Source organism: Delphinapterus leucas, chromosome 8, assembly GCF_059928025.1.
Source record: "Delphinapterus leucas isolate spDelLeu-1000000601 "Yukka" chromosome 8, BTC_Dleu_Yukka2, whole genome shotgun sequence".
NCBI lineage: Eukaryota > Metazoa > Chordata > Mammalia > Artiodactyla > Monodontidae > Delphinapterus > Delphinapterus leucas.
Genome location: NC_143136.1, coordinates 7,786,030 through 7,797,629, shown reverse-complemented (window position 1 = coordinate 7,797,629; position 11,600 = coordinate 7,786,030).

Below are 11,600 nucleotides of genomic sequence, written 5' to 3'. Positions count from 1 at the left end.
TGGAAAGGTTTCTCTCTTCTTCGCCTCTTTCCCATCCCATCCTGTTTGAGTTCCGGCCCTTAGTTCTTCTCCCTTCCTTACTGGAGGAAGGGCATCTCTTCCCCTTGCCCACCCAGGCTCCGCGGCTGCTGCATCCTGCCCATTCCCGACCCACACCCTCCATGCCATCATCAAGCCTTCCTTGGTCTGGCTCCAGCCCCCTTTCCAGTCTCCTCACTCAAGCTCCGACAAGTGTCCTGCCTCCTCAGGGGACTGGACTCCCACCTTCACTCCTTTGTTCTAGTGCCCCTCCTGTCCTCATTTAGGTCCATTTCAAGCTTCCCAGATCCCCTGTTCGTCCCTAGGGCCAAGCAGGTCCCCACCTGAGGGAGGCTGCCTGAGGGCCTCTCTCCTTGCAGGACAGACATGACCATGTGGTCACCCTGGAGCCTGGTGCATGGTCTGGGCTGTCAGACCAGGCCCCTGCTCGGATCTGGGCTGCCCTCACCCCCAGAGCCGTGGTGGAGCCCCGACAGTAACACGCATGGAGCAGCTCCCGTGCGCATGCTCTGTCCAGGCTCTCTGCCTGCTTCCCCGCACTGAGTCCCTGTATCCTCACCAGGAGGCCCTTGTCATTGGCCCCAATTTACAGGGAGGACACTGAGGCCCGGGGAAAGAAAGACAGTTGCCCAGGTTCACCCAGCTCACAAGCACTGAGGCTGAGATTTGAGCCCATGTCTGCTGCATTTGGACTCTTGAGGACATGCACACCCTGAGCTGGGAGATGAAAGGACACTCTGAGGGGCACAGGCCGGGCACTCGGAGCCCAAAGGAAGGCAGCACGGAGCCAGGGCCCGGCTGGGATCTCAGTCCAGGAACTGTGCTGGGAGTGCTGAATGCTGGGGACCAAGCAGGTGCCAAGGCTGGCTTTGCCCAGAGACGTCAGGAGGAATCTCAGGGCCTGCAGCTGGGCCTAGGCCCCCCCTCCACACCCCACCTGCAAGGGCCCTTCGTGGGTCTCGCTGTCTGAAGTGCCCAGTTGTTTTCTGTCTGTTGCCCTGGGTACATCGTGTACCGCCTTTGTCCCCACCTGAGGTTGTCTTGTGACTTGGCATCTTCATGGTCTCTTTTCCTCAGTTCTGTCGGGACCCCAGATGTCCCCATCACCCTGTCCTTCCTGCCCAGCCTGAGTGGCAGGGCCTTGGCCACAGGCTGTTGTGGTGTGGTCCAGGCGGACAGAGCCCAAGTGGGGTGGTGATTTAGGGGGGCAGGGAGGAGAGGGGATGGAGAGTCTGAGGTCTGCGGGCCTCTAGCTCTGACAGTCAGTCCCCTTGGGCTCACTGTATGATGGACAGGCCACAACAGGTGGCTCAGCTCCTGCCGCAGGATGCAAAGCAGGCCACAGGGGCTGGGGGTGGGGAATAGGAAGATGGACCCCAGAGGCTAGGACACATCTTCCAGTCAGGGTCACCGCAGCCCATCGCCTGTGACGCAAGGAGCGGGGCTTGGGATGGGCAGAGCCCAGAGAAGCCAGCAGGACCTGAAGGGCCTGTTGCAGGCTTCACAGGGTCACTGGGCTGAGGTCCCCTCCCCCAGCACTCCCTCGTCATTTCAAGTGATTGGAGCTGAAGGGGATCGTTAGCTAATTAAAGCCAAGGCCACTAATTGTCCCTTGCAGGAGAGAAAGCAGGGCTGCAGAGGGGAGGGGACAGCAGGGCGCAGAGATACTGGGGGCTGGGCACAGGGCCCTGGCCCTGGGCGGGGCCCCCCTCTAGGCTGTGTGTTTTGCAGGGGGGCGCTGTCCTTGATGAGGAGTTTCAGGATAGAGGGCAGGAGTCCGGAATCAGAGCTCCCATCCAACACCTATGCTCACTCGCCTCTGCCTGAGGCCCCCGCCCTGGGTTGTGCGCTGCGGTGGTGCATGGCGAGGGGCTCCCACAGACATCCTCTGGATGCAGTGATAGGTCAGATTTGAGGACAGGCAGCAGGATGCCAAGGTCCCCAGCCCCCCGCTGGCCCCCAAGCAGGAAGCCTCGCGGCCAAGTGTCTGCCTCCTCTCTGCCCCTTATAGCCCCAGGCAGGTGCTCTGGCCTCGCAGGGGTACCGGCAGTGGGAGCACATCCACCCACTGCTGCCCTCAGCCTGGCACCAAGCTCCCTCCTAGCGGGATGTCCTAGGGCCTTCTGCCAGAACTTACCGAAGTGGGTTCTTGGTTTTCTATTGCTGTGTAACAAAATACCACAGACGTAGCAACTTAAGACAACAGGAATTTATTGTCTCCGTTTCTGTAGGTCAGAAGTCTGGGCATGGCGCGGCTGGAGTCTCTGCTCAGGGCCTCACAGGGCTGAAGTCTGGGTCCGCTGGGGCTGGGCTCCCTCCGGGGCTTAGGTTCCTCTTCCCAGCTCACTGGTGGTGGCAGAATTCCGTTCCTTCAGCTGGAGAATCAAGGTGTCCCTTCTTTGCTGGCTATCAACCAGGGGCTGCTCTCAGCTTGGAGAGGCCGCTGCGTCCCTTGCCTTGTGACCCCTCCAACTCCAAAGTCATCAATGGAAAATCTCTCCCACATTGCATTCTTCTCATGCTTGGAATCTGTCTACCTTTCAGCCACCAGCCAGAGAAACTGCTTCTAAAGGGCCTAAGTAATTAGGTCTTATAATCTCCCTATCTTAAGGTCAACTGATTTGGAATCTTAATTCCATCTGCAAAATCCCTTCATAATAGTACCTAGATTTATGTTTGCTTGAATAACAGGGAGAAGTATGTGTGTACACCAGGGTCCAGGAATCCTGGGGGGCATCTTAGGATTTTGCCTACCGCAGAAGATACGGGTGAAAGAGCAAAGTTTGTGTGAGAATATTAGCAGCTGACTCCTGGGCCAGGTCCTGGGCTTTAAGTGCTAAGTTATCTACCTCCTTTAATCCTCAGAATTCTAGGAGTAGGTGCTACTACTATCACCATGTTATAGAGGCAGCAACTGAGGCCCTGAGAGGTTAAGTGATTTTCACAAAGTCACACAGCTTGTGAGTGTCCAAGCTGGAATACTAGGTTAACACTCTGACCCAGGCCCTACTGTGTGTTTTTGGGAAAGTTGTATAACCTCTCTGGGCCTCTGTGAAAGAAGGGGGATGAGGTCCATTTTCCATGGAGAAGTAGTCCCGACTTCAGGGCTCACAGTGCAGGGGATGGGTCTATCCTCATCCCAGTGGGCAGGAGGGGTCCCTGGTTAGCACCTATGGCCCCCAGTGAAATGGGGTGGGCCTGGGTCCCTGATGTCAGCTGTCCAAATGCAGCTGTTCTGGCTTCTGCAACCCAAGGACAGGATGTTGCCAGGCACTGAGGCTGGGGGCTTATGGCTACCAGGAGGGCCCTGACAGAGCCACCGGAACCCCAGGATTAATGGCCGGGAGATCACTCCTCCCAAGCCGGCTGGGGCCCTGAGAGAACTGAACAGGGGCTTTCAGACCTTTGCCCAGGGGTGGGCATGTGTGTTTGGGGGATGCCTTTCCTACCTTGAGGCTCTGGCTCTCCTGTCTCAGCTGGGCAGGCTACAGTGCTGGAGGGGGAGGGGACCACGGAGGTGGCAGTGGCCCCCGCCTGCCTGCCCCCCATGAGAAAGACCGTCAGACAGTCCCAGCGCAGGTCGGCACACAGTCGGCCTCCTCCCACCGCCCGCCCCACCCGCGTGCTTGAGCGCCTCAGTAATGGGGCTTAATCATAACGTGCATTAGCTAGGGCCTGCTGCCTGCAATTACCGCTTCAATCAGCCACCCACCACCTCCCCCAGCCTCAGGCCACCTGTGGGGACACCCCGCCCCGCCCTCTCTGGCCCCCTCCCCAAATGCGGCACAGGTGCCCCAGGCTCTGCAGATGGACAGAGAAGTGATCCCTGGCAAGGGGGGCAGGGGACGGGGGAGCCAGCGGACAGAGGACAGAGAGCTACAGCTCAGGGTCACAGGCAATTATCTTAAAAGCCTGTTGGAAACCGTGCTGTTTCCCAGTGTGGCGGGCTCATCCTAGGGGTTGCACTGCCCCAGGCTGCTGACATGCTTGCATGCATACACGGGTGTTCACACGTGCTAGCCACGCACACACACAGGGACGGGAGTGTACCAGGGCACACGCAGTGGATGCATAGCCCTGGGGGGCCCACACAGACCCCAGAGAGGTGGGTACCGGCTGCCTGCAGGGTATGGAGGCACAGGGAGGCCCCACCTGAGCGCCCCTTTGCACCCCTGCCCCGCCCCCAGCACAGACACCCTCCTGTCCTTTGGCTTCCCCACCCCACCCCTGGGGCACAGGGGGTCTGAGCTGAATTGGAGGACTTCCTGTTCCATCCAGCCTCAGAGCTTGGGGGGGCTGGAGAAAAAGGGGTGAAGGCGAACGTGGCAGGGGGAGGACGTGGGGGAGGGACTGCTGTTGTGCTGTGATTCTCTCTAATTGCTGTTTTGCTGAGAGGTAATTAAAATCCCTTTTTATTTCACACGTCAGAGCCCTCAGCAGCCTGTGGAGAGGGCACAGGGGGAGGCTGGGAGATGGGGGCAACTGAGGGCCAGCCGCCTGGCACGGGGAAGGGACAGGGAGGTAGGGCGTCTGAGCCCAGACTACCAGCCCAGTCCGCCTGTCACAAGGCCCAGCAGCAGGAGTTCCCAGCCCGGCCCCTGGCCCAGCCCATGAGCACACAGGGTCTGGCCCTGGCCAGGATCTGTGCAGCCTATCAGAGACAACAAAGGCCACATCTGCCAAGTGACTCCTAGATGCCAGGCACTTTGCTGAGCTCCTGATTCATAGGATTATCACAAAAATAGCTATTACCAAGTAGATACCATTATTTTTCCATGTGTCAGGACAGTGACGAAGCTGAGACTCAGGGATTAAGAAACAGCCAAGACCCACTGGCTTGTCCGTGGTGGAAAGGATTGGAGGTGATCTGACAACAAACTCAGAAGCACTATGTCAACCTGACCCTCCAAGCCACGTAACTGTCCGCTCTTGCGGAGCCTGCCAGAGTTCCACCGCCCTACCCTGACCCTCCTCAGAGTCTAGAGGGAAGGGCCACAGCCTTAAGACCCCTGCCCAAGGCCCATGAACAGCGCTATGCCTGCCACTCTGGACACCATGGTCACCTGCTGACAAGTCCCTTGAGGCAGGAGAGGCATGGCTTGCTCTGTCCATTGGGACCTGTAGACACTCCACAGAGGCCTAGATGGGGCCAAGAGGCTATGGCCAGATCGGAGCCCAGACTAATGCCCGGTCAGTGTCAGGCTGGAAAGAAGCAAGGCCCCTACCTTCTCCTAGGCTGGCTAGGGGTGGTGGGCTACGAGCAGCCGGGCCTTGCTGGGTGGGGCAGGTGAAAGGTCACTGATCAGCACCTGTTTCATACCTCCTTTCTCTCTGCTTGTTCTCTCCCCTCCTGTGGGCCAGGAATTGCATCACCCCATCCTTTTCATCATCCCTATCTCTGCTACCATCAGCACCACTGTCACCATCCGTTATCATTGCCGTCAGCAGCGTCACCATCACCTTCTCTACCATCATCACCATTTTCTCCAAATTCATCATCACCGTCATCTTCATTTTCACCAAAATCATCACCATCACTGTGAGCGTCACCACCACAACCACCATCACCGTCACCATCACCTTCTCTATCGCCACCATAATTTTTGCCAAGTTCACCATCACTGTCTCCACCCACCGTCATCACCATCACCGCCGCCGTCATTAAAATTATGACCATCATCACCACCGTCGTTGCCATCAGGGCTCACACTGTTCTAATAAAGGGCATTTGTTCGTATTCAATTCTCATGATACTCAACAAGTAGATGCCAGTATTATCCTCCCATTTTACAGTTAGGGAAACCAAAGTGCACAGTGAAGGAGCTTGCCCAAAGTCACAGAGCCAGAAAGTAGCAGAGGAAGGACTTGAACCGAAACTGCCTGATACTAGAGCCCAAAGTCATAGCCAATATACATCACCACCTCTCAGGCGAGAAGCCTAGGGAATCAAGCCAGAGGACAAGGGGAAAAGACAGTGGGGAGAGAGACACTTGGTCTACTCAGGATTTAGCTATCAGAGGCATCCCCTCCTCCTGGCCCAGCTTCCTGAGGACCCAGCAGCAGCCAGCCACCTCGTTGCTTTGCTGGGCCTTGGCAGTCCTACATGAAGCCTCCCTCTGGCTGAACTCTGCCAGAGATGGAGGTAGGAAGATGGTCAAAAGAGGCCATATGACTTGAGAGGCTGGATTCTAGTTTTGTCTCCAGCCAGACAGAGGCCAGAGTGCCCCATCTCCCTCAGCATCCCCTCATTTTCTGGGCCACAACTCTGGGGGCTCATTCACCTCTTGTGCATGGTGGCCAAGTTGGGGATGAACAGTCAGGCCTGTGGGGCAGGGGGCAGGGAGGTGGCTGCCCAGGGGGGCAGGGCATGCAGCAGCTCAGCAGGATCCTTGGTGATATCTCGGGACACAGGACTAGACTGTAGCCAGAAAAGAAGGCTCTTCCCAAGGCTGCCAGCCTTCCTCTCTTCAGCCCAGTGCATTGGCCTTGTTGTATTGGTCATTCAGGGGGGCCAAAAGGTCAATCATATCCTCAGGGAACAGCCAGGTGCCTGCCTCCTTGCCTGAGGTCTGACGGAGTAGGAGATGGGGGCTGGGGACCGCAGAGGAAGGACCCCCCAGCAGCTCCCTCGGCCTCTCAAGGGCAGGCATGGTGACCCTGTGCCCATATAGCTCGGTTCACTGGCATCTTTGTGTAAGCAGAGCAAGGAAGCAAGAGAGGAAGGGAAGGGGCAAGGATCGCCGAGCAGCGCTGAGGTCGCCAGGGTCTCCCGGGGTCTGCAGGAGTGAGGGAGCTGCATGCAGCAGCCGGGCCCCAGAGCAGGGAAGGGTCTTATGCATCATGTGTCCCCAGTGCACAGTGCTGGCACTAGGAGGTACTTAATATTCATAGAATATGAAAGAATGAATGAAAACAATTTCAGGATTAAAACTGTCCTTGAATAGGACACGACACCTGGTGAGGTAGCTTTCCATCACTGGAGAAAAAGGATTAAAAATCTCAGGCTCTGGAGTCAGATGAATATGGATTAAATCCCAGAACCACAATTTCCTAGCTGTGAACAGATCACTTGGCCTCTTTAAGCCTCAGTTTCCTCATTCAAATATGGGGACAATAATGTCCATCTGAGATAATGCACAGGTGGGCATTCTCATGTAAGCACCTCCTGGAGGGAAGGCTGGGTCCAGCCAGAAGCCCTCAACCTCTCTCCCCCATCCCCATCCGGGCACCCAGGACCTCCTCCCACACCTCATCCTCTCCCCTGAGGAGCATCTGGGTATGGCTGATCCCAACAAGGTGAACTGCCTGGTCGGCTGCCCCAGTGCAGTGAGAAATCCCCATGGGGCAGGGCCAGGAGGCAGGACAGAGGGCAGAGACTTCAGGAGCCAGGCTCCTGGGTCATTTGGGGGTTGCTGGGACACTGGGAAGGGGGCTTCATGGAGACCAGTGGAATCTGGGACCAGGGGGTGAGTCCTCTTCCTGACACCCACTGAGCTATTTCTTAAGTCCTTCCTGTCTCTGAGCCTCAGTTTCCTCATCTGTAATATGGGAATAATTACAAGGGCAAAGCCTCCAGGCTGCTGCTGTGTTTATAGGAAGTGATGCTATGAAAGCCCCCAGCAGCATGTCTGGCATACCGTGGGGCCCCAATCACACAAACACACACACACCCTGGCAGCTGCCCATTCCCTGGGCCGTGATGGCTCCCCCAGGAGACCCAAAGCCCCACCACATCCCCACACCCCCCTCACCCCACCCCGCTCATCTGTGGCTGCGATGCACACCGCTCTCCCCTTCTGTGAATGTTCTCTGCCAGCAAATGGGCCAATTTTTTAGCATTACAGAGATTTGGCCAATTTGGCTGCCCTGACAGAAAGGCACAGTGAACAGTTGCCTGGGGGCGGGGTGGGGGGTGGAAGCAAGGGTGAGAGAGGAGGAGAAGGATGAGCAGGAGAAGGGGGTTGGAGGGCTGCACCACCTCTCAGGCTGCTCCCAGCCAGGCCCCTCTAAGTCCCGGGCCAGCCAGGGGAGTGGAGCCAGTGGGGAGATTACAGAGATAATTAGTCCCACTTATGCACCTCCTTCCCCGTGCACGGGCCCTGTGCTGAGCACTTTGCTTATATTTTCTCTTCTAATCCTCCAATAACCCTCTGAGGCCAGTTCTATTATTTGCTCCATCTTCCCCTGCGTGGAACTCGGGCACCGGAGGCTCAGAGCTGGCCCAGAGTCACAGAGCCAGGAAGTGATGGAGCTGGAATGTGAGCTGAGACTGCAAGCAGGCCTTTTAACCATTCCTGAGCTCAGTTTCTAACTAAAGGCTGAGAATTAGGGCAGGACTCCCTCTACCCATCCACCCACCCACCCACCCCCACCTATCCAACCCCCCATGCACACACACAGACACAGACAGACAGACAGACAGACACACACACACACACACACACACACACACACACTCTCTCTCCAAGAGCCTCAGCCTCTCCAGGCCGCTGGGGATCCCTATCAGGCACACATGGATCTCCATGTTCTTCCCTTCCAGGCTGAGGGTGCCTCAGCTTGAAGTTCCCAGACCCAGCATCTCTGCAGGGAGAGCCCTGAACACCACAACTGCCAGGCGTCGGCCGGGGTCCCAGCCCAGAGGTGGGCTCTCCCCTCCTGCCCAGGCTGTGGGCTGGGGCGTCCACGCCAGCTGTGGCTCCTGGAGCATGTCATGGGGTCAGTGCCAGGCTGGAAGTGGGCATCAGCTGCGCCCTCCACCACACACTCTGGGCCTTTCTGGGAGCAAGGAGGCAGATCTGCCAGGGAGGATGGGAGAGGAGGGAAGGAGAGGGAGGGAAGGAGAGGAGAGGGGACTGCCTCTCAGCTGGGGGAGGGGGTTGCAGGGCTCTGTGCATTAAGCGTTCAGAGAGCACGATATTTCATTGCCGGCAATCGCAGCCAAGACATCAACTACTTGGGGAGAGCAGCCTTAAAAGCCTTTTGATTTTATTTCTTCCACTTCATTTTTTTTTCTCTTTTCCTTGCTGGTGTCCTTGACAAGGCCTCCCTTCCCCCTCTGCTGCCCCTTCCTCAATGCCCCCCTCCCACAAGAGGCCAGGGGCCCTGGGGCTGGGGGGCCTGCAGTACCTCCCAGCCAGACCTAGGGCCCTGTGTGTGTGTGCACGTGTGAGCGGACATGTGTGTGGATGCGTAGCTGGGAGGTTGCTATGGTCCACTATGTCCCTTTGTGTGCATGTCTGGAAGTATGCGCCTGTGGGCATACACCTGTGTGCGCACACCTGTGTGCGCAGGTGTGTGCATGCACACGCGTGGGCCTCACTGTGCACGCACCCCCCAGAAAGGTCCACCAAGTTAAGAGACACAGGAGCAAGGCCGGGGAGGTGACAAATTCAGAGAGCAAAAACGGGTAGGGAGGGGAGGAGAGGAGGGGGAGGTCGCACCCTTAGGAGTCGGCCTGGTTGGACCAAACCGTGGACCCAGCAGAGAACTCCGAGGGCCAGGGCGTCCCCCGGCGGGGTGGTGGGGGGAGCGGCGCATGGAGACACGGGTGTGCACACGCGCACACGGGCGGACACGTATATAGGCAAGCACGCACTCACTGCAGAGACCCAGGCGGGCCCGCTTGCTGAGGGACTCCTGGCGGGGCGCCCCTGACGTCAGCTGCCGGGCCGTGACGTCACCACCCCCGCCCCCGCCCGCGGGGAGCTCCTTCTCCTCCTAATGGCAGGCGACGCGGAATTGCACATCTGTCTTGTCGGGAATTAGTTAATTGAATCAGGCAGCCCGAGCTGCCGCAGCGACCTCGGCCTCGGCCCGGGAGGGGGGCTGGGTGGGCGCATGGGGGATGCTCAGCCTGGAGGGCGGCGAGGAGTGGGGGATGCTCACCTAGACAGGGGCGGGGAGACCGACCTCTCTCGGGAGTATTGGTCACGTCCCGCTCAGCCCCCCACCCCCTCCCAATCCATCCATGGCATAGAACGAAGGCCTGGCGCCTGCCGCGGGGGCTGAGGGGCTGGCTGGGGACCGGACCTCTGCGGACACCGCCCAGGAGCTCTCCCCTGCCCCAGGGCACTCGGGCCGCCGGCTCCACCCGCCCCTTGGGCTTGACCCTTCTACCCTCGCCTCCGCCCAGCGGTGCCGAGAAACGCTGCTAATTCCCGAGCCCGCCAGCGCGGCGGCCCCCCCCGCGCCCCCCCACCCCGCTTCCCCCGGCCACCTCGGGATGAGGAGCCGCCCCCAGGCAATTTGTCGGAACTGTTTAAGCGCCTCGGAGATCTCCTTGTCCCGTCTCCTGGCCCTGGGTCCCTCACCTCGGGAGCTCCCGGGCCTGTCCCGGATCCCCTTCCCTCCCGCCCTCTCCCCGCACTTTGGTTCTTAGATGACCCCTCCCTCCCCGACTCTTTCCTTCCTAACTCACAAGAGACAGCACCCGAAAGACGTTAGGGAGGGAGGCTCTCGGAGAGATCCGGGTTCCAGTCTCAGCTGTGTCTCTTGCGAGCTTCCAGACCTTGGCATGTAATTTAACCTCTCCGAGCCCCAGTTTCCACATTTGACACTAGGATAAATAAAAAGAGCCTGTCTTATTGGGTAAAATTAAAGAATATATGTAAAGGGCTTACCACTCATCCAATTCTGGTAGCCTAGAAGTTGTAGTTTGAAGAGGGAGGCAGAACTGTCATGGGGGTGTGGTTTCTCTAGAAGGGTCCCTGGGCAATTGATGAGAAAAAGCCCCACATTTTGGACTGTGGTAATCTGAAGGGCCAGAGAGTCTGGTGTGGGGGGCTGCCACCCACACCAGACTGTCACCTGGAACCCGGGTTCCACCTCCCTCTACTCCTACCCAGGCCCAGCAGTGCGCCACTGGCCCTCTCTCATTCATTCCACACCTTTGCCTAGCTTCACAGCTTCACAGATTGTCAACCTAATCATAAATGCTTAATCCTTGAACAATATCAACCCATTTCACACATGAGAAAGCAGAGGTTCAGAGAGGTTAAGTGACTTGCCAAAGACCTCACAGCTATGACATGGCATAGCTGGGATTTGAACGCAACTTCTTTGGCCTCAAATGACAACCACTCTCCACTGCTCTGCCTCCCACTCTGAGGACCACTCAGTTGCCAGGAGACAGCAAGCCAGTGGTTACTATGGGAACCAGGCTGATGTGGAAAGTGGAGAGAGTCTGCGTCCAGGCAGCAGCAAGAAGGCTCCAGGTGGGCTCCGCAGCCCCTTCTCTGCCCCTCCCATGGAAGCAGCTCTCGGCTTTCAGCTTTGGGGCTTGAGTTCCAGGTAGCAGATGCTCAGTGACAAGGCCAGCGACCGGTGCAACGATGACGGGTTGCTCTGAACATGGCCCCTGCAAACCAAGAGCCCTGGTGGGGGATGTGGCCCCAGAGATGGGGCTGAGGGGCAGACAGCCCAAGCCAGGGAGCCTCACGCTACTGCTTCCCCCAAATTGGCTGAGTGCAGAGCTGAGCCTGTCCCTGGGAAACAAGAGAAAGGGAGGGACCATGGTGCTGCACAGAGCTGTGCCAGAGGGCCCTAGATCTGGGCAAACACCT